The 18582-nt window shown below is 51.6% G+C and overlaps 1 protein-coding gene across 3 annotated transcripts in view; it reads right to left on the bottom strand.

The window, feature by feature from the left end:
- Positions 1–18582, bottom strand: part of SH3PXD2A (SH3 and PX domains 2A) — a 227367-nt gene that overhangs the window by 175287 nt on the left and 33498 nt on the right. The gene's annotated exons all lie outside the window — the stretch shown is intronic.

Genomic DNA, 18582 nt, shown 5'->3' with positions numbered 1-18582 from the left:
GGGCGTTCAGAAAACATTCTGTTGCACTGAACAATCGAACGGACACCCTGGACGAGAGGCACATTAGCAGGACAGATGTTAGCGCATGTCAGATTTGTAAACTTATCTAAAATGAAGGCATTTCCAAGACCCCATTCCCAGTGTCACCCCACTTCCTGGGGCTCAGGCTCTCCATGGCTGGTGCCTCAAGCCAGTCTGGCCCAGGAGGTGGGCAGGCCTGCTGGCTGAAGGAGAAAGTCCCCTGCCACACAATCTCTCTGGTGTTAAGGACAACACTGAGACACCATAGGACTCCTGCCTCGCTTCCTTCCTCCCAAGAGACAGAGTGGCTGTGTCCACAGCTCTGGTTCGCTCATCAGGGTGCCCATCAGCATCTCCTGGCAGGCTTCACAAAAACGCAGATTCCAGGTCCCTGCCTAGGGATTCTGACTCAGTAGGTCTGGGGGGACTCCACCTGTGAGAAGAAAATGGCCAGCGAAGCCAGGGCTCTCAGCCACCATGAGAAGGAAGGAATGTGAGCAAAGATCCCTTGGCCTCAGGGTAGCTGAAGTCCCCGGATGCCCAGAGCAGGGCTGTCTTAGTCTATCCCAGCTGCTGTAACAAACTACCATCGACTCGGTAGCTTAAACGACTGACATTTACTTCTCACAGCTATGGAGGCTGGAAGTCCAAGACCAAGGTTTCCGGTAAGACTGACTTCCTGACTTTCAGTTGGTCTCCCTGGTCCTGTGACCTTATGTGGTGGAGAGAGAGTGCTCTATTCTCTTCCTTGTCCTCTGAGGACACTCACCCCACCCCTGGGGCTCCCACCTCGTGGTGTCATCTAAACCTGATCACCTCCCAAAGGCCCGGCCTCAAACATCACACTGGGGACTAGGGCTCCAACATACGGATTTGGGGGGACACAAATGTGCAGGCCACAGCAAGGGTTTTGCACACAGGGGTATGGGGCTTTATGTCTGGCTATGCAGGTAACCTCTAAAGCAAACGAGCTCTGAGTCCTCCACCCCTCCTCCCCCACCTGAGCCCCCTCACAGAGTCACCTCGATCAGCGCAGTGTTCGCTGTGAACCGAAATCGAGGAGAGGGTCATAAAGCAAAGCAAAGAGTGAGGGTTGCCACCTGGACATGGGGTATTCACGACCTGTTTTATGTGACCCCAATAAGAAGGAAAGTAAAGTGGGAGGCCATCCCTATCTTCACAAGCCCAACATAAACCATTGACTATGATTATAATAGATAGGGGTGTGCTTTGCTTTAGATCATATATAAACGTCTATCTCACAGAATTAACGGTAGGAACCATTTAGGTAATGGCCACTTCAGTCCAGCACAGTGCAAAGCACTCAGAAGCATTAGCTCATTCCATCTACGATGTAGCTACCATTGTTACCTCCATCCATTCTGTACAGGAGGTAGCTGAGGTTCAGAGAAGTAAAATAACTTGCCTGAGGTCACAGAGCTAGTAAAATACAGAGCAAAGGACTTGAACCCAGGTCCAGCTGCGTGCAATGGCCATGCTCTGGACCATACAGGATATCTTTCTGCATGTAAATTTCAGAGTGTCAATATTTTAAGCAAACTATTTAATCAGAACTGAAAGACATCTTTCTTTTTTTTTTTTTAAGATTTTATTTATTTATTCGACAGAGAGAGATCACAAGTAGGCAGAGAAGCGGGCAGAGAGGCGGCGGGGGGGAAGCAGGCTCCCTGCCGAGCAGAGAGCCCGATGCGGGACTCGATCCCAGGACCCTGAGATCACGACCTGAGCCGAAGGCAGCGGCTCAACCCACTGAGCCACCCAGGCGCCCCGAAAGACATCTTTCTTAATAAATCTCTGGGTGGCCTGAAAAGTCTGTGTGCCCCTTACATAGGAGATAGACCTAGAGGAACATGGGGGGGTCATGTCAATTTTGAGAGAAAGAAGAGGCAGAACTCAGGGCCCAGATGGAAGTCAGTGGTTAGGAACGCTATAAAACCAGAGAAACACAGAGGAAACCCTCACGCACAACTGGCTTCATTGACTGTGGCCAGATGCTCTGGGGTTTTCACCGGGATTATAACCCATCCCATCCCCCCTGCTGACTCTTGGCTCCTTGACCCCCAAATCCTACTGGCTCCATCTCCCCTCCCACCGCATCTCCCCTTCCCACAGGTCCCAGGCAGGGAGCAGATGCTGTACATGGCCAGGTGCTGCCTTCCTGACCTCTGCCTGGGTGGACACACTATAAGGAGGCCCCAAGCGGCAGTGCCCTCCCAGGAGAGAGCCTGTGGGCCATTAGACAGCAGCCTTTCTCCCCGGCCAACCAAGCGGGGCCTGGAGAAAGGGCTTAACTGGGGCTTAACATGACCCATGCTCCTTCCTCTTCAGTAATTAGGGGCTTCCCTTCACCTCCCAGCGAGAATTAATTATAGGCTCACAGCCTCTGGCAGCTGGGAGGCCTCTCCATCTGCAGAGGAGGAAACTCAAGAGCCAGGATGGTGATTTGCCAAGGAAGAGGCAGACACTCTGGAGTCAGTCACACCTGGGTTTCCCTCTTAGGACCACCGCTATTGGCTATGAGACGTCAGCCCAGCCTCTCGGACCCTCAGTCTCCTCCTCTATTCAGTAGGCACAAGCTTGGGGTCCCCACTATGTTCGTTACCATAGCAGGTGTGCTCACCCCATTAGTGCCAGAGCTGGGACAGGAGCCCAGACCTCCCAATTCCCAGACTAGGACTCACCAGCACACAACCAGAGCACCCCCTCACGCCCTGCAGAAGTCCTTTCCCTTCACAGAGAACCATCTCTGCCTGACCCTTGACCTGAACCCATCCCAAAAGCAAGCCTCTGGAGAAAATCCAGAGGGCAGGGTGGTGGAAGTTGCCCCGTGAGCCCTGCGGGCCACAGCCACCAGGCTGCAACCCGGCCATGCTTCCCCTCAAAACACGTTTCTTTCCATTTTGGGCAAAGGCTTGCTCTCTGCTTCCCATGCTCTGAGTGAGCATGAGGGGACTCGGGTGCTGCGGTATGGAAAAAAATCCTCACCCAGGTACCCCCAAACCTTTAGGATTTACCAAAGGTCCCCCAGCCTCCCTCTTGGACTAACGGTCTAAATCCTGAGTTGAGGAAATGATCAGAGATCTCCCTGGAAACAGAAGCCCAGAAGTCTGGGCACAGTCTCCAGACCCCTTTCTTTCATCTAGGTAGCCTCTTGCAAGGGTTCATCTGCTTTCCTCCAAACCTTAAACCTCCTAGATTACTGTTCCAGGTGAGCAAGGCAAATGCAAAATTCCGGCCCAACCCACACAAACCCCAACGCACATTAGATTCTCAAGCCTCTCGGAGCCGGCCCTGCTGGCATGGGAAACCCTAGCGATAAACCCCTGAGAAAGAGCAGGTGGAGGGGAAGGGGGACAGGGCAGAGGTCATCCGAGACAGTCAGCTCTGTTTACCAGGCCTGCGTCAGGGACCCAGATAAATTCTCCTCTGGCTGCAGGAGCGGCCCAGATAACGTTACCCCACAGCTGGTTCTCAAGAAAGGTTTGCAACTGAACATCCTGCTTCCACACACTCTACTTGGGGTTGTTTCCCGGGTGGAGTTTCCCTTACTCTGGATTTTAAAAGCCCATGGATTCTATTTCCCCCATTTCTGGCCATTTCGGGCAGATGGTAGGCATCTAGGGGGCTCACTGATGACCAGCAATTGTGTCCGGTTCCTGTCGAAGAGGCGGCTCCAGAGTCTCACATCCACCTGCCCCGCTTATCCTCTACAGAGGAGGGTCCCCACCACAGACACAACCGGGGAAACTCTCAACAGACCCCCACCACGATGCCTTGGTCCGGCCAGCCCACCCGCTCTGGACCAACTTCCATCCGCTCAGCTCAACAAGCCCAAGAAATGTCTGAGGCTTCCAATCCTTCAACAAGTAAACAACAAACAACAACTCCAAAGGAGTAAACAACTCCTTTCAACAGGTAAACAGCCTTGATGCCAATCAGACCACGGCTTAACTCCAGAGCACTGAGAATGAAGCCCAGCCCAGTTCCTACGGAGGGACGTTCACGATAGGACCTGGGCTGCAACAAAAGAATGACCCAAAGATATGGCCCAACCATTCTCAGAAGGCCTACATGTTTAAGTAGAAAGGGCCAGTACAGACCTATTGCTCCCTGTGCTGACAAAAGGAGTTAGGAACTGTGGAAGAAACCGTGTATCTTCGCGGCACTGTGGCTCCGTTTACTAAGGAAGGTCTTATTTTCTCTGGACCCCTGCCAGCTACCCCTGGCCCCAAGCCAAATGGAAACTCAATGACAATCTTTCTTCACCTGCTCACACCATAGTCCATCAGGTGGCTAGGACTAGGGCCGCTGCATACAGTTGTATAAGTTGTTCACTGCCAAAGACTGCCCAGCCAAGAGGCAAGTAGGGGCTGAAATCTCACCTATACACTGCACCTCAAACTGTGCACTTTGGCTGGAAGCTGGAAGCACAGAGAAAAAGGGGTGCCTTATTCTAATGCATATACAGTGCTTCTGGCTAGGACACAGCACCCTGTTGCCCTAGGCGGGGCTGTCACTGATTTTTGGGGCCCTTGAAGTCGCAGTACATCCTCAGGACCCAGCTCTTCAACTCCCCCAAATCTTCTAGATGGAGGGATGCTTAACATTAGGAACCAAAGAAATCTGAATAAACACAGCCGGTAAAGGGGAGTTTACATCTGGAGATATGACCATCGCTCTGGCTTCCAGAGGGAGCCGTTCATCATACCAAGTTCTCCAAGAAGATGATGCCAGCCCATCTAAGGTATCAATCAGCTCTTTCTACTCAAAGGGTCCCACTCAAAGGGTCCCACTCAAAAGGTCCCCCAGGGAGGGGAGGCATGGAACATAAGTTCCAAATCAGGCCAGACTGATCCTTGAGGTCCAAACTACCTGGCAAGGCAGAGGACCCCAGGGCTGCTGCCCGCAGTGCAAGTGGCTACACCAAAGGCTGGGCCAATGCCCCCTTTCCTCCCAGTTAGGCCCACTGAGTCCCATAGTAAGCAGTGAAGGCCATGGGGTCAAAGACTCTTCTTGACCGCACCCAGACAGAAAGCCCCAGAAACCAACATCTGACCTGGGTCCACTAGCCGAGCATCTAGCCATCTCTTGCAGTGCTCCTAGTCTGATTTCCACAATTAGCCAGTTATTGTATCTGCCTTTATTTGCTAATTATTGGCTCAGAACAACCCAGCACTGGACACACGTTATGTCCCTGCAGATTTAACATGGCTGAGTATGTACCCATCCCCACCAAGAGCAAGGGCAGCAAACGTCTTCTCCAGCTGCTCTGGTGTTCCCCAGACCCGCCAGTCCAGAGGGCACACTGAAATGATGACTGACTGGTGGGTCTATCGCATGAAAATCCATGCAGTTTAAAGCTCCAATGAGGTCAAAAAGCAGCAACTCTTGGGGACTATCCCACTCACCCCCAAAAGCAAATCCCCAGTGGCCAAGGGTAGACTACAAATACAGCCAGTTCAGTGCAAGGGTCTTGGCCAACCTAAAACCCGGTCGGCAAGATCAAGTTTAATAGCGTGTGGCTACTTGGCTAAAGTTTCTGCTCACTCCCAGGGTATGGCCCTATTAAAATTCCAAGCCCTCCTCTAGGGTGGGTACTTGTTCTAGGGGTGGGAAGGATGGTGACGCTACAGATTTGGGGAACAAGCACCACCTAGTAGCTTAGACTGGAGGGTGCCCCCCACCCCAGTGCGCACACACTCGGGTTGACCACAGGGTTAATGACCAGTTGGTGGAATCTTTCCCATTCTCACACCCCCCTATTCCAGGGTCACGCTGGACCTCACGTTTTTGCACCAGTCACAGTAAATGCAGCTGACGCGACCCCAGGAAGGCTCTGGGAGAGACAGGGCGTATGCTGGCAGAATGTTCCTCCCAGAATTATCTGTCCATCAGTCACCAAAACATAGCCCCCACCACAGCTGGCCCGCACCAAATGGCCCTCACCTGGGAGAAAGGGCTTTTTGGAGGGGTTTGGAGAGGGGAGAGCGGGCTCCTGTACCTTATCAAACACCTTCGAGAGTGTTTAGTGGGTGCCCATCTCACTCAGTGTGGGTGCCTGCTGTTGTCTGCAGGGATCACAGCCTTGATTCCTTATTTAACTTGAAAGGTAGTGGGTAGGTAAGACGGTCTGGAAAAAGCCTCTGTATCACTTGCAGCTCCACTTACGGATGGGGCTAACAGCTGTTACCGCACTTCCAGGTTGTTGTTAGGATTCAGGAGCTAACCCTGTATCTCCCATTAGCACAGAAGCTCCCCGAAGGCAGATTATGGCATCCTAAAGCTCCGAATGACACTATGCCTAAGAGGTGCTCACTTAATGTCCCTTAAGTAAGGGAAGAAATAAAACAACCAACATACATTGAGCGAGTGCTTACCTAGTACCTGGTTTTGTGCCAAGCTAACGACAAGGCATTGTCGCCCGACCTCCAGGCTCTTCCAGCTCAGCCTGACAAATCAAGTACGGAAACAGTGCAAGAAGGAGTCACAGGGTGCCAACACGTGGGGCTCAGAAAGGACCAAAGGCAGTGTTGGCACCATGGAGGGGGAAGACAGCTTTGAAGGCATTTGATGAGTTTAAATATTGGCTCTAACATTTCTGTGCTGTGTGGGCTGGGGCAAGTGTCTTGAATTCTCTGAGTCGGGATTTCCCCAGCTGCAGCATGTGGTTTCTAATGGGAGTCTCTCATTAAATGTGATGATGGACACAGAACGCATGGCAAGCACCCAACGAACATTCCCAGGAAGACAGAAGGTGCGAACCAACTTCTTTCCCTTTGCGTGAGACGTGGAGCATGACACCAGGAAGTGGAACAGGAGGGGAGTGGGGAGTGGCAAATACGAACACAGATGGGCGAGGACGAACACACGTGTGCGCACACACACGCCCACGCACGCGGGCACGCTGGCAACGGAACCAGAGCTGGCCTGGGACAGCAGAAGGGCAAACACTGACGGCGGCCTGGAGCTAGGAAAACAATGGCTGCCCTCAGGAGCCCCCCGCGGGAAGGATGGGCGAGCTGTGGCAGGCCCCTCTGGGTCAGAAGCCTTTTTTTTTTCTTCTATATTTCACGTTTCCTGGAGGGGGAAATGAGTGTCTAAAGTTGGAACTCCCAGGATTTACAAACCCTCCATGGACCTTAAAAGAAGTTTCCGCTGTCAAAGCTCTGTGTATATGACCACCAGAACTAGGAGATGAACAGTAAGAGACTGTTCTTAGAAACTTTTTCTCATATGCACCAATTATTGGTTTCATCAGGAAGAACTCAAATAGCCACGCCAACTTCACAGGGCACTTAACTGCATTCCAGGCATTGCTAAACACTTTATGCAGATCATCTCAGTTAATCCTTGCTACCACCTCTGATCCACAAACCAAGACACCTAGAAAGGTAACTGGTCTACCTAGTCGTACTGGCGGCATGTCTCGGAGCTTGGCTTCAAACGTGGCGCTGACTTCATAGCCAGACCACATCAGCCTCTTCAATAACTACACCAGATGGCCCGGAACAAGGCAGACTCCCTGCCCCAAGGCTCTGCCCCCATGCTTCTATCTGCGGCTCTGTTAGGGGTGGCTTCGCCTGTGGGTGAGCTATGCGGCAGTCCCGAAGTCACCCATGCGGCAATCGCGTAAGGAGGTCTGCAGGGGACCAGCACTCTATTTTACATGATCTGAGTTCATCACATCAGCTCCATGAAAAGCTGTTACTTACTCCGAGCCGCACTCGCCAGCCATAAAATAGGGATGCTAAGAGCTGCTTCAGTGTGAGGATTAATGAGAACACAAAACCCACCTCCAGTGCCCCGGACACCGCAGCTGCTCAATAAATGTGACCTCCCTTTCCCATCCTCCCTCCCTCAGAGTGCCTGGCATGGTCTTTTGCACTTGGAATTTGAGCCTCCTCCCTAGAAGTTTCTGCACCAATTAGCACTGGGTCTTGAAAGGAACCCACTTTGGGTTTCTAGAGCTCTGGACGTGGTTCCCACTCCACGCTTTCCAGAGTTCCTGAGGGCGTCTGGTTGAACCTTTGTACCTTCGTCCTTCCAACTCTGCCACGACCCTCTGGTCCCAAGCCAGCTTATCCAGAGCAGACAGGTCTGACCACCTTGCAACAGCAGATGCTCCAATGGAGAGGCAGCAAATGGGCAGCAGACATCTTGGCTAATGCCCAGGACCCCGGGGTGGGTGGCAGTGTGCCCAGACTAGGGGAAGGAGGCTCACCCTATTATGAAAATCGAGAAAAACTCTAGATGCACCCTGACATTCAGAAGCTAGAGTCCTGGAAACCTTAAACGTATCCTCTCCTGAACTATAGAGAGGGTCATGCTCCTGAGCTTCTGCCGGGCTTGGACACAGCCCAGTGGGTCGAGGAAAAGGTTAGAAATGAGGATTCTCACTCCACACACTCTCAAATCAATGACTGACCTGGACCCACTGACCAGGACACACACATCCTGTGAACGTGCCCCACTCCCTCGTCACACCCGAGAGAGCAAGGCAAAGGTTAACACACACAGCTTGGCTTCCTCTTCCTGGGAAACAGAGCAGCCGGGCAAGGCCAGAGGCCAGCGGTCCCCTCCACACACAGCACGCAGGGGAAATGACCCTGGTGTTTCCTCCCCGCCATCTGACACTCTCACACCTTCCTCTCTACTGTGCTCAGCAAAGCTCGATTTTGACAAGGGGCAAATAGCTGTCATCAGGAATTCTGTTGCAAGGGACAGCCTGGACAACCGTTTTGGAAAGCATTTTGGCAATCTCTATCCCAGACTTACATTGCCTTTGACTCAGCAATTTCACCTCTAAGAATTTATCCACACAAGTGTGTGTGTTTGTGTGTAGGTGTGCATATATGTGTATGTGTTGTATTTATGGATATAAAGATGTTTATGGCAGCCCTGTTTGTAAAAATAAGGAAAAAGTAAGGAATACTGAATGGTGATTTTAAAAATGGTCAAATGAATTATGATTCACACACTTGTTAAAGAGAAGGTGGCTCTTTCTGCATCATTTTGGTAAAATGTCCACACTACACTGAGAAAAGAAAAAAAATTACAAAAGAGTACATATACAATATGATTAGATGTATTTGGGGAGACGTGTGTGTATGGGGGTTTGTGTATGTGAACGTGCATGCACATTTGAAAAGTCTGGGGAAAAATGCAAATTGTTAAGTGGTTATTTGGGTTAAGAGAAGGAGAAACAATAATTTCACTTTACACTTTATACATTTCTATTTTATTTCTTTTGAACATGTATGGCTTTCATAATTAAAAGCAAAATTTCCATCTTATAAAATAACTGTGTCCTCTTAGCTACTGTCAGCTCCTAAATATTTATTCTGCTAAAATCCAATGTTTGCTCATTCTTGGGGAGTTTTAGGGGAATTCAAGTTCAATGTTGAGCCCTTGACACCAAGGTCTGCAACCCTGAGTACACATACAATCACCTGGAGGGCTTTAAAAACTCCGCCTCTCCAGGCCTCATCCCCCACCCCTGCCCCACATACCATTTAAATCAGAATCTTGAAAGATGGAGTGGACAAGAGTAGTTGGCAGAGCTCCCCTGGTGACTCTACTGGTTGTTACAGGTTGGGAACCACTATGGTGAAACCGTACTAAAAACAGCACTGAACTAGTTGGGAGAAATACATATTAAACAGAAAGCAGTATAATAGGATAACTGTACTATTAACAGTCAGCTCTGCCTTCAAGAGGGCTAGCAAGAGAGCTTGTACTTGGTGATTTTTCTGAAAGTTTTGCCTCCAGTTTTGGAATTCACCAGCTCGAATGGGGGAAAAGAAAACAAGGGGCTCATTTATTCTGAGCTATGGCTGTGTCTCGCTTTCTTTGGCGGCCTGTGACCATCCTCACCTCCCCGGAAACTACATCAGTGACTGAGGGGTCAGAGTTCAGCCCTTTTTGGCTCCAGGAGGAACAGCTGAAAGAATTAGAGGTGCTAAACCCAGAAAAGGCATTTAAGAGACACATGACAGCTGGTTTCATACATTTAAAGGGCTACAAATATGGGAGGTTCAACTGCAGTTGTACCCAAAGGACGGTGGTGGATAATGAGGGAAAATTATAGGAAAGTGGGTCTTTGCCTAATGTCAGGAGGAACCTTCCAGCCAGAGGGGCCGAAGGATGGTAGGGGCTGCCTTGGGAAGTAATGGGATGGTCAGGGCAGGAGATGAGTGACCTCCTGTCTGGGATGTTGCTGGAAAATCCCTTCCCACCCAGCTGTCCAACTTCCAACCCTCTGAGGCCAGAAAAAACAAAGTTTTCGCAAAATCCACCAGGAATGCAGCCCCTTTAACAAACAGTTTCCCGCTCTCCACAAATATAGCCTGAGCACCAGCTGAGGGCCGGGCTCTGAAGTAGGTGCTGGACAGACGGAGAGTGAGCCAGACAGCCTGTCCTCATGGAGTTTGCACGGGGAACGTCAGGCGCACATATGATCGTTTCTGAGGGTCCGATAAAACCGAGTGCAGTGACAGAAACTGGAGGCAGGGAAGGTGGCTATACATTAGACACATGGCCAGGGAAGGCCTCTCTCAGGAATGGATAGTTGAGTTGAGACCTAAATGCAGAGAGCAAAGCACTGCTCCCCCATTGGGGAGGTGGGTGGGTGGGACCTCAGTTTTTTCACTCAATCCAAAACTGGAAGGGAACCCACCCTCACATCATCTACAAAAGTTAACTCAAAATGAATCAAATACCTCCGTGTGAGCGATACAACTGTAGAAGTCTTAGAAGAAAATCGAGGTGCAAATCTTCATGACCTTGGACTAGTCAATGGTTTCTAACATATGACACCAAAAACAGCAATCAAATAAATTGGACTTCATCAAGATTGAAAACTTTTGTGCTTCAAAGGACACCAGCAAGAAAGTGAAAAGGCGATCTAGAGAACAGGAGAAAATATTTGCAAATCATGTATCTGATAAGGGACTTGTATCTAGAATAAAGAACTCTTAAAACTCAATAGTTAGATAAATAACCCAACCTAAAAATGGCCAAAGGATCTGAACAGACTTTTCTCCAAAGAAGATACACAAGAGGCCAATAAGCACAAGCAGAAGCTCAACATCATTGGCCACCAGGACAATGCAAGTCAAAACCACAGTGAAATACCAAATCATGTCTACTTAGGATGGCTATAGTCAAACAGAATAGTAAGTGTTGGCAAGGATGTAGAGAAATTCTCACACACCACACAGAATCACCATACGACCCAGCTATTCTATTCCAAGGTATCTGCCCAGGGGAAATGAAAACTCACATCCACATAAAAACTTGTACGCAAATGTTCACAGTGGCCCGGCACTGTAAATTATGTATGATAACCGAAAAGTGAAAACCTAATGTCCACCAACTGATGAATAGATAAATAAAATGATGTGTCACAGGGGGCCTGGGTAGCTTAGTCGGCTGAGCATCGGACTCCCGATTTCAGCTCAGGTCATGATCACGGGGTCGTGAGATAGAGCCCCAGTCAGGCTCTGTGCTAGGTGGGGAGTCTGCTTGAGATTTTCTCTTTACCCCTCCTCCTGCTCGCTCTCACTTTCTCTCTATATATAACAAATAAATAAATCTTTTTTTTTAAAAAATGATGTGTCCAGCCATATAATGGAACATTATTCGGTTATATTATTTGGATACTGATACTGAAGCATGGTACTGATACATGCTATAACAGGGATGAACCTTGAAAACATTCTTTTTTTTTTTTTTTAAAGATTTTATTTATTTATTTGACACAGAGAGATCACAAGTAGACAGAGAGGCAGGCAGAGATAGAGGCGGAAGCAGGCTCCCCGCCGAGCAGAGAGCCCGATGCGGAACTCGATCCCAGGACCCTGAGATCATGACCTGAGCCGAAGGCAGCGGCTTAACCCACTGAGCCACCCAGGCGCCCCTCTTGAAAACATTCTAAGTGAAAGAAGCAGACACCAACGGCCACATTTCATAAGATCCCATTTATGTGAGATGCCCAGAATAGGCAAATCTGGAGAGATGGTAATAGATGAATGTTTGCCTAAGGCTGTGGGTGGTGGCATTAGGGGAAACAGGAAGTGATTGCTCATGGGGTTACCCCAAAAAGGGCTGATGAAATGTTCTAAAATTGACAGTGGTGATGACCACACGTTATCTGTGAATATAGTAAAAACCACTGAACTGCATGCTTTGAAGTGGTAAATTGTACGGTAGGTAAATTATATCTCAATAAAGCTGTTTTTAAAAAATACTGGCAAGGAAAAGACGTCACTCTCAGTTAAGGGGCTCTTGCCAGGTGGACTCCATTTCTCCATCCTTGCAGTGTGTCTAATTCTTTCAAGGCCCAATCAGGACCCACCGCCTCCTAGAAGCCTCCCAGGACTGCCTCAGCCCCCATGCTCTCTCTACCGCCTTCATCTGGCCCACAGCCAGCTTGTGTAGGTAAGGGTCAGGTCCCATCCATCAGTCTCAGAGAAGACCAATCCTGGGGCTCTGACCCCCATGTTGTAGATCACCAACACTGGCACATAGTAGGTGTGCCTGGCTTAGAATGCACCTGGCTTCCCAGGCCCAGTAAGAAGACACCAGGTCCTCTTTCACAGATGAGTGGAAAACCTGATGCCAGAAACCTCCTGCTCTCTCTGCCTGCGGAGTTCGCTGGCCCCGGCAGAGCCTGGAGTGCAGTGAAACTTTCCCAATCAAGCAGCAAAACCGGGAACACCGTCAGCTCCTGTTTGGCTTCCAGGATAGAGAAACTGCATTTCAAATCTGCTAACCCTGCTCCGATGCTGGAAGCGTCCATAGGAGAGTAATTGCTGGACGAGGTGAAGTCTGCTCACCTCCCTTAGAAGCATATTTCTCTGTCTGTTCACGATCCTGAGTGACCCTGGAGTCTGGCCCAGCCTCCTTTCATCTGGTCCCACCCAGCCCTTGCCCCCTATTCCAGGCCTATTAGCCTCTCAGCCCAGGGTCTTTTCCCCCTCTCCCCAAACCCTTAGGGGCACATACAGCTCCAGCACCCCTTCAGCACCAAAGACCCAGATTGCCAATTTCACGTGAACCCATTCCTCCAACTCATTCCCAGAACTGTCCTTAACCGAGTCATAGACCCCTTGTAAGCAAGTATTTTATCTCGACTTCCCTCATTTTCCCTACAATATCTAAGGATACTGTGCACCTGGTAGATCGTCAATAAAGACTTGGCACTGTCGTCTGATAAAAGTCAGCTCCATCCAGTAAAGAAGGATTGAGAGCTTACCATGTCGCTGGGCTCTGCACGGGACCCTGGTGGCCCCAAGTCAAATAAAAGATAGTTCTGGGGGCACCTGGGTGGCTCAGTGGGTTAAAGCTTCTGCCTTCAGCTCAGGTCATGATCCCAGAATCCTGGGATCGAGCCCCGCATCGGGCTCTCTGCTTGGCTGGGAGCCTGCTTCCCTTCCTCTCTCTCTCTGCTTGTCTCTCTGCCTACTTGTGATCTCTGTCTGTCAAATAAATAAAATTAAAAAAAAAAAAAAAAGATAGTTCTGATTCCAGGGGAGCTCCCAGACTGGTGAGGACGAGCGGCACTGGTGCATAATTTGCTGTGGAAGCTAGATTGAGAGATGCGCATGATCGTGGGGGAACTCAGAGGAGGGGCACCAAGCTGGGCCAGCTTCCTGGAGGAGGTGGTGCTGGAGGTGAGGGGAAGGGTGAAAGATAAAGAAAAGGAAGGTAAGCCAGGTGACGGTGAGGGTGTCACCTTTGTCTGGCAGGGGACGGTGGTGGAGGGCACATATACCTTGAGGTGGGTGGAGAGCCAGGAGTAAGAGGGGGGTGGCTGGTGCCTGACGCCCAAGGCAGTGAGCACCAGGAGGTGCACTGAGAGTCCTTGGCTCTGGGGCTTGAGGGAATGATGCAGGCAGAAGAGAGAAGGAAGGGAGGAAGGCAGAGAAGCAGAGGTCAGGGCTGGAGTGTTTCTCAAGTAGGCACCCTGGAGTGGTGGGGTTGGAGAGGGAGGAAGAAGGGGTGTGGGGGAGATCCAAGGTCCAAAGGAGGGAGAGATGAGAATGAAGCAGCCTGGAAGGAACGGAGGGGGCCCTGGGGGAAGAGAGACATGAAGGTTAGGTCAGGCTGGTCATGAGAGAAGGAGGGTATGGAAACGCATGGGGTCTGGTAAGGGGCCGGGTGGGAAATCTCCAGACATCTCCGGGCGACCCTGGGTGGACCCAGTCAGGATGCAGGGGAATGATTGGAACGGATCTCAGGGATGGGACTGGGGGGAACACAGTTCCTGGCAGTGCATGGGGTGCTTGGCGGCTCACTGGCTGATGGCTGACACCTGGGGCCATTCTGTGCAGATGAGGTGTAAGCAACTTTTGGAAAAGGAGAGGGACCAAGCACTACAAGTCCAGGGCTTTGTTTTATGCTCCATTCACTCCCCGGGTCCAGCTCTGAGAGCAAACCTTATAAACCTCCCCTGCCTCCCCCAGCCTTGGCTCAGAATCCAGAGCCATTTGAAATGAGGGAAGGGAGTACCAGGTCACGTCTTCTGGGCCCCCACCCCCCTTCTCCCTGCCCTTTCCTGCTGGAGGAGACCCCTTTCTCTGCCACAGCCAACTCCAGAACGTCATTTGCTCTGGGGTCCCCTCAGGGAGGAGGAGGAGGAGGGACCTGCCAAGCCGGCTGGAGAAGAGCCACGCACAGCGCCCGGGGAAGCCTGCCAGAGGCTGCATCTGGCTGGCTTCCCGCACTGATTCCCCATCTGGCCCAGGCTCGGAGGTGAGACGAGAAACACACAGCTGGCCTCCTCCCCCAGGGCCCCCCAAAGTCACGTCCTCCAGGCATTCCCTGAAGGGGGGTGGCCCCCTCCCTCTGACCTCAGCCTGTTTCACTTGGCCAGAGCCCACCTCTAGGGAGTAGGCCCCCTCCCCACATCTTCGCTCACACCCAGGCCCATGCAGGGAAGGCGTGAGCCGCAGATTCCAGCCCTCCCAGGCTGCACCCCAGAGCCCCAAATCAGGGCCCGCCCCTCTTAGCCCCGTCTTCCAAGATGCCAGCTGGGCTGCAGAGGGGGGCTGGGGGTTGGGGTGCTCCTCCAGACACAGCAGCCTCCATCTTCCCTGCCTTATGTGTGGACTCGCCCTCCAGCGTCAACTGAGGAATCGGGTTTGGGGAGAAGAGACTCTGAAGCCCCACGTGTGATGTCCGGCAGCTGCTGGGATGAAATGCTAGCTTTGCCTCTTACCTGATCTAAGATTTTGCACAACTTATCTAATTTCTCAGAGTCTCCACTTCCTTGCTTATAAACTGAGGAAACTGCTTTGGCCAGTCTGAGTGAAGACTAAAGGGGAAATGCATGCAAAGGGCTTAGCCCATACCTGGCCTGCAGCAAACACCCAACGCATGGCAGTTTACCCCTTTCGTTCCTGGCTTCCTCCCAGCGGGGGGGCGGTGCCCACGCAGGGACCCCCACCTTCACTACGACCGTGGGCCGGCTCCAAGGGCCGGCTCCGAGGGCAAGTGGTGAATCTATGATTATTTTATTCTTGATTTCATCCTTCTTTTTTATGTTTACACCTATTTATTCCGGGAAAGAGACAACCAAACTCCTCTGTTTATTGTATCTACTATACGCAAAAGCAACTTTGGTGAATTTATTTTGAATATACTCTCTAATGGGGTACTTCCCAGGCTGATGTGACCCCCTGTGGCCCAAGCCCCCCCACAGAAATTCCGGGGCTCTCATACATCCGTACACACACACGGGTTCTTCCCCCACGTCCTGCATGCACCCTGCTCCCCTAAATACAGAGGCAGTGGGTCCAGCAGCAAACCCCCAGCCTAGCTGTACGATCACGTGCTCTCTGCCCAGATGCGGCCCCCCCCCCAAGCATCAGGGTGGAGGGGAGAGCTGCACTGTTACACCTGTTAACAGCGAGAACCCCAAGAAGCTCAGAGTGAACCCAGGACAGCTCGGTGGGGGGCAAAGAGGCTCCCTTCCAACTCACAACCCCAGAGGAAAGGGATCCAAGTGCCTCCAAGCCTCCTTAGAGACCATTCCACCACCCTCAGAAACAACCCTCTAAATCCAGAATAATGAATTAAGCCACCCGACAGAAAAATTTGAAATGGGCCAAGGACATAAATAGGCATTTACCAAAAAAGAAATCCACATGGCCAATCCATGAAATGAGACTCAACCCCATGTGTCGATGAAAAAAAGAAATCAGAGCTACAAGACATTATTTTTCTTTTGCTGACTGGCAAAACACTCACATTTGGTAAGTCCCAGTGCCGAGGAAGGTATGAGGAAACAGATATGTCTCCTACGCTGTAGGAGGGATGCGAATTCTTTCAAGAGGGCTCTTGGCCAACATACAACAAAGCAAACTCTTTGACCCACCAATTCCCCTGCTAGAAATTTATCCTGGGGATAAACTCACAAAAGTGTGTCAAGCTGTATGTTCAGGGACATTGTTGGCAGTATCCATCAAGTTGTTCCAAGATATCCTTGGAATTAAATTCTTTGCAACTGTCCCAAGAGCGAGAGCGTCTAGGTTTGCCCGTTGGAACGTTAGGCCAAGGGAGATGGGAGAAGAACAAGGTGCCGGAGAATCCTTTTTGCATAAATACTCTTAAGGCAGAGCTGGCTCTGTCTAAGAAGGGGCCATTCCTTACCCTGGCCTTTATCCACCTGGCTTTAACCCTTCGCTGAGATCCTGGTGCCGGTGGGCCAAGCCACAGAGTATTGCAAGGTTCATGGCACCTGAGAAGCCATCCTTGGCAAGTGCCAAGCAAGCTTGATGCTGGAGGCAGCCACACATACAGGAGCTCCGGGCATGAGAAGAGGATGCTGAGGGCCTGAGAGGGTACGTGCCTCCCCCAAGGTCACCCAGCCAGGAGGCGGTAGGCTTTGATTCCACCCCCTGTGTTCTTTCCAGCTTACAGCATAGCCTTGAGCCTTATATTATGCCTCCCCGACTCCTGGAAAGCTGAGGGAGCCTGGGGATCCCAGGGAAAAGGAGGCAGCCTGCAGAGGGTGCTGAGCTGAGGGAAGGAGGGCAAGTGGGTACGGGGGCGGGCCTCAGCTGGACCAGCCCAGCCAGGCCAGTCAGTGTGCCAAGGCCACACTCACAACTGCAGTGATGAGAAAACACATGTCAGCACTCACACCCGACGTCCCCACCCGGGAGTGCTCCCGCCTGCCGTCCTCAACCAGCTGGTGCCCCCCCCACGCCAGGCCCTCAGGAAGAAACTCAAAGGCTTGCCAGGCTATTTTGAAAGCTTGAAGCCTTGCGGAATGTGCCTGATAGTGCACTCTCTGGGGAAACCTCTCACCCATGGACCCTCCAGAACCACATGCTCTCCTCCATTTGTAGAAACGTGCAGAGGACAGAGGAAACATCCAGTGGGGCTCAGAAGGAAAGAGGGCAAAGATGGAGTTTGGTTCTGTCAGTGGCTTTGGCCAACTTCTCTCACCCTTCAGGCCTCAGTTTCCTTGTCTTTAAAATGGGAAGACAAGGGAAAGGGAGGAGTTGGAATATGGCCGCGGGTGTCTCCCTCCACTTCTAACATTCTCTGTGCTCTGGGCACTTCCAGGGCTGGGGGAGGTTTAACCAAGGAATGCTGTGGCACGCCAGAGCTTGGCCCCTGCTGCCCACAACTCCAGCTTCCAGCACACAGCCTGGGTCAGATGGGAGGGGAAGGCGATTTGAGGTCAGAGGCTGGGCTTTGTGTCCAGCTTGGTCACCACAGGCTCTGTGAACTTGGACCTACAAGTTCTTAGGCTCTAGAGGAGGTCTGGGGTGGCAAGCAAGCATTCAGCAAGGCTGAGCACGGGCTGCTGGTCTGAGGGACCACCACCCACCCTGTCCCCAACCCCAGGCCCTGATGCTCTCCCCGTGACATGAATGGGGGGTCTCAGCAGGGGAGCTGAGGAAGCAAAAACACTGTCCCCTGAATGTCAACCACAACTGGAAAGGATCAGTGTTGGCCAATCACAGAACAAGAGAATCAGACTCTCAGGACCAGAAAGGAACCCAAAAGGTCATTGAGCCCTGTCCTGTGCTTGCCTATCTCCAGCGGCGATGGAGACATTACCAGGGAGGCAATCAATCCATTCAATCTCTGGGCATCAGACCATCAGGACGTTCCTCCTTACGTTGATCTGAATCTGCTTCATGCTCATTCCTGCCGGACCCACCAGCTCTGCGCCTGGGCCACGGAGAACAGGCCAAACTCTCCTACCGGAGGTCATCTCATACCCCCTCTCTCCCAGCACCTCCTCTGCTCAAGGCTAACCTCCCCCCCTTCCTCTGGTTGATCCCTGTGACCAGTCCTGGGTCTGCCACCATCCAGGCTGCCCTCCCTGTGTCCCGCTCTCCCACAGGGTCCACTGGAGCCCAGGCCACCGTGCCAGGTGCACACACCCTGAGAAGACAGAAGGGAAGCAGGCTCTCCCCGCCTCCTTCCCTCTACACTTCCTAGACCCTGAACTTGCGGGCGTGCATCCAAAGATACGTGAATGCTGTGGAAGTGTGCCCAGCGTGTGTGTAGCCCTCACGC

Source organism: Lontra canadensis, unplaced genomic scaffold, assembly GCF_010015895.1.
Source record: "Lontra canadensis isolate GAN:19392208 unplaced genomic scaffold, GSC_riverotter_1.0 scaffold3, whole genome shotgun sequence".
NCBI classification, from domain to species: Eukaryota; Metazoa; Chordata; class Mammalia; order Carnivora; family Mustelidae; genus Lontra; species Lontra canadensis.
The sequence above is the reverse complement of the archived record's forward strand: the minus strand, read 5'-3'. Positions and strand labels throughout refer to the sequence as shown.